The following is a 4,743-nucleotide window of genomic DNA, read 5'->3' on the forward strand; positions in this document are numbered from 1 at the left end:
ACATTTTATCTTTGATGTCAGGGTTCAGTTGAAGGCTTGTGAATATGGGTTGGGGGATATCCCGGTTGATTGGACTCAAGGCGGCTGTCTTGCTCACTGCGGCGTATTTTGCTTATGGACTGGGCATGAAAGTGCTCTCATTGCCCCTCATATAATTAATAAGGCAGATCAAAGAAAGCTACGATTCAGATTATAGTGATCTAAGACGTCTTATATATCAAATTTATACATGGAGTACATTCACGTGATTTATTCTGCATGCGTCCCACCCGTGCATCATCGATCGAGATCATAGTCAATATTTGTTCACCAGATTTATTTTGCGTGTGTACCACCCACCGATGCATGCTTCCAGATTTTGGTATGGGTGCATACCATGTGCATCATGGACGCACACCAGTAGCTAGCTAGCATATACCCAAGGCCGCCAACTCCTTAGCGAAGGCATCGGCGTGCTCCGGCTTGACACAGATGGACACCACGTTGACGCCGTCCTTCCCCTTGCACGGCGGGCACAAGACGCAGAAATTTGATGCCGTCCGCTCCGCCTTGCACAGCGGCGGCATCACCCGCGCCGGACTCCCACGCCCGAGGTCCACCGCGTCCAACCCAAGGTTCCTCAAGCTCGTCACAACCAACGTGTTGTACTTGCACCTTGGAGGGGGCGTCTCAGTCCCACCGCCGCCGCCGTTCGTGATCGTGAGCATGCCCGGTATATTCTTCCGCTTGGCAAGCCTGATGAGCTTCACAAGGTCCTTGACGTCGCCGCTCGCCACCGTCCCGCTCTTCGCTTGGACCGGCTGCCGCATGACGCAGTTGCCGTAGTAGCCGTGCTTGGCGGCGCCTCCTATGAGCCAGCGCATGCTGCTAGGGAAGAAGAGGGGCGCCAGCGTGTCCGGGTCGGAGGTGGCAATCGCGCGGGTGCGGCACTGCCAGAACAGCGCGGCGACGGCGTCGAACGTCGTGCACTCGCCGCGGCACTCGCGTTTGACGCGGCTGATCAAGCTCCATGGGACGGTGACCTCCAGGATAGCCATCTCCTCCATTCCGACGCTCATCTGAGACCTCATCGCGGCGACGACCTCCGACGGGAGAGACGGGAGCGAGCCGTCGACTACGGACCTGATCACTGGCAACGACCTCCAGAGGGATACATGGGAGCGAGCCGTCGACTACGGCCCTGATCGGAACGACGGACGGGGCTGGCATCCCGCAGGCGAGCTCGCCGACGGCCTGCAGGAACTGTGCCATCCCCGCGCCGTCGGCCACGACGTGGTTCCAGGTCACGCCGACCGTGAAGCCGCCACAGGCGAACTCGGTCACCTGCATCAGCAGCAATGGCTCGCCAGGGCGGCAGTAGTCGGCAGGGTAGCGAAGGGTGAGGTCCCTGACGAGCAGCGGCGACGTACTGACCTGGTCCAGGGTGCAGCTAGCTGACGCGCCCACAAATGAGACGCCCTCACAAGTGCACGCGATGTGGATCAGCTCCCGGTCGTCGGCTCCGGCCACGAGGCGGCCGGCCATAGGGTGGTAGTGCACCAATGCCAGTGACACGGCCTTCTTGATGCATGGTCTGGACGGGGTCGTTAATCGGCTGGTCGAAGACGAGGAGGAGATGGACGGGAACAGGAGCGAAACACTTGTCAAAGGAGGAAAGGTTGACGATGCCACTGTTTACCGTCCCCAGCTCCGGTGGGCTGGCGACCGGCAACGGCGAGGATTTGGTCACCACGATGCTCATTAGGCTCTGATCTCTCACGCTTGATTCTCGGCTGCCTTTGCAGCGAGTCTCTATCTCCCCTTAATCCCTAATAATAAACCACGGATCGCTTCTTCCGTACGTCGCGACTGTTTTGCAAAAAAATCCTTCTGTTTTCGGCTATTCAACCTGCGGTCCCTTTTTAAGTGGTATCTGAGAAAACGTTTCAGTTTTGCAAATTAACTTCTGCGTTTTGCGAGAATCCCACCCGCACTCCTTTGTTCTATCTTCTCCAGTAGGCATCGCGCAGATGGAGGAGGCCGTCGCCGCCGGCAGGACGCTCAACTAGGAGCAGAAGGAGGTGATGCGCTCCAAGCCCACCCTCGCCGCCGTCATCGACGAGCTCGAGCGCCTCCGCGCCCCGCTCGCCGTCGCCGTCGCCGAGGAGGTCTCCGTCTCCGTCCCTCCCGCCCCCGCCCCCGCCCCCGCCCCGTCCGCCTCCGGCTCCGATTCGTCCGTCCAGGACCTCCTTACGCTCGTCTACTTCGGCGCCCTCTTCGACGTCAAGCCGCAGAGCGACTTCATCGCCACCATGGCCGCGCGCGAGCACAAGCGGAGCAGCTGCATCACCTACGACTGCGTCGGGGACGACACCGTAGACCTGCTCGTGGAGGGCGACCTTGACGTCGTGTCCGCTGTGGCCGCCCTCGCCGCGGCTCGCCCTGCTTCCGCGGTCGGCGTCTCCCACCGCGACGCGCTCCAGGCCTGTGCACACCATGCCCGCTTATGGCTCGCCCGTGCCGACGAGCCCATCCACCCTGGCTCCTCTGTTACTTGTGAGTGTTGTTGATGTAGTAGTAGATTTGTTGCTTGGTTTGGCTGGAAGTGATTGCTGACTGAAACCTGTGCCTTTTGGCTGTACATGCTGCGGTGAGGGCTAAGCTGGACAGGATCATGGCATTAGACTACTACACAGCAGCTGCAGTTGGAGGCTATGGAGCTGAAGGTGTGCAGGCACAGGAGAGTATGGCTGCCTCACCAGAGGCATCAGCAGTGGAGGAGAACCTAGCTGCTGAAGGCCACAAGGTGAAATCGCAAACTTCATTTCTTTTCTTGCATAATTTAATTCATGCTTAGCATGGTGCAGTTTATCGTTGCCGTGAGACTGTGTTATGATATTTGTCAAAGATTTATGCGCACAATGCTCCTGAGATTGAGTGAGGAGAGAAAATGAAGGCGGCGGCGCTGGGGTATGTGTTTCTTTAGATGTGTGTTGGGAATAAAGAATGAAAAAAGGCTTTGTCCGTTGTTGCAGAGTCTATCAACGTGGATGGGCCATTGGGCTTACTTAACTAATACAGTGTAGTTAGGCACTTCGGTCATTAGGTTACAACGACCGGACTCACCGATGTAATTTCGGTTTCTCCCAATCACTAACCGAATGAACAACCGAAGCGTCAGTCCTCGGTTTTTTCGGCTTCGGTCCCAGTTATTTCGGCTCCGGTCTTCGGTTCTCGGTTTTTATGCCCACCCCTATTCTGCGGTGGCAGAGAAGGTGGAAGGGGGAATAACTTCTGCTGGGCTCGTCGGCGAGCGTGTTGCTTCACGACGGGGAGGACAGTGGGCGTTGTGTGCTTACAGGGGGGGGGGGGGGGTAGGCCGAAGGCAGAGCGTCTAGATCCTGCCACTACCATCTCCTGCCGTGCGAAGTCACTCAGGGCCGTCGCCTAGCCCGGCTATAATGGATTCCTCGCCACCCACCACATCCCCTTCCTCCCGGTCGGCGCCGCCACGCCTCCTCTTTCTCCTGGCCGTTCCTCCTCTTCTCCACCCTGTCCACCATCCTTCCCCCGTCGTGCGCTCCACATCTCCCCCCATGCTTCTGCCCAAACCCCGCCACCTACCGCCTCGAGCGGCGGCCAGCCCTCCCACTCCAGAACACTCCACCGTGGCCTCGCGGATCTGACCAGCCACGGAACAAAACACGACGATGTCAGGCACTAGGGCGTGACAGACGAGCCACCGCCGAATCGAGGCATGGACCTGCTCCTACCCCGCCTCAGATCCGGCTGCCCGTGACCAGGCACCGCCACCGTCCATATGGTGGGCATGTAGTGGACACAGGAAGGAGGGAGTGTGCTCCCCGACGTCCCACCTGCAAGATCCATGGTGGAGGATGTCGACCAACACCACCACAAGCTTCCAATCCGCCTCCCAAGAGTTCTGTTCTTTGATGCTGACATCTTGTGCGACTCTCCTTCCCACCAGCAAGCCAGTGGACTTCAACTTCTTCTCCTACATACTACATGAAGAAAATGTCGCTTCAGCTCTTGGTGTACTCTTGTGTAGATTTTCCTAGAGCAATATTACTTACATTCAGTTTTGTGTCGTCATGGAAATTAAGAGGGCCGTCTCCTAACGCCACAACATCTTCATTCAGATCTTAATTGGAAAGCAAGAACCAAATTGTTTTTTAATTGCCTCTCCCCTCCAGATTTTCCCATATCGCGAGATAGTGGCCATGGCATCGTGAGGCTGATGCAGCAAACACAGAAGCAAAAGCTTGTGGAGAAGCCGTAACAATTCAAAACTTTGATTTTGTCAATTCCTTCCACTAGAATATCTATGCCTTCGAGCATGATTCTCAGCCGTTGCATTCTCCCGTTGCAACGCACGGGCTCTTTTGCTAGTTAATAATAAAGCGCGCAGGGCTTCTGTCGCCCGTCGTCGGACATTTTGCAGAAAAGCCCTCGCGGTTTTAGTTAATTGACCCGCAGTCCAACTTTAAGTCAGAACGAACCGTTTTCTGTCCTTTTGCAAAAAAGTCCTCACAGTTTTAGATAATCAACCCACGGTCCAGCTTTTAGTCGGTGCCGAACCGTTTTTTTGCATTTTACAGAAAACTCCTTAATGTTTCACGTAATCAACCCGCCGTCCCTATTTAAGTCAGTTTTTTTGTTTAAACAAAAAAAACCCTGACTTTTCAGTTAATCAATTCATATTTTATCTAAAACAAAGTTATCCATATCGTAACTCTAATTTTA

General features: G+C 55.7%; 2 pseudogenes; one reads left to right on the plus strand and one right to left on the minus strand.

The window, feature by feature from the left end:
* Positions 1–407: 407 nt before the first annotated feature.
* Positions 408–1,747, minus strand: LOC123429019 (annotated as a pseudogene).
* Positions 1,748–1,991: 244 nt separating this feature from the next.
* LOC123431366 lies at positions 1,992–2,863 on the plus strand (annotated as a pseudogene).
* Positions 2,864–4,743: the final 1,880 nt, after the last annotated feature.

The sequence above is a fragment of the Hordeum vulgare genome, chromosome 2H, assembly GCF_904849725.1.
Source record: "Hordeum vulgare subsp. vulgare chromosome 2H, MorexV3_pseudomolecules_assembly, whole genome shotgun sequence".
NCBI classification, from domain to species: Eukaryota; Viridiplantae; Streptophyta; class Magnoliopsida; order Poales; family Poaceae; genus Hordeum; species Hordeum vulgare.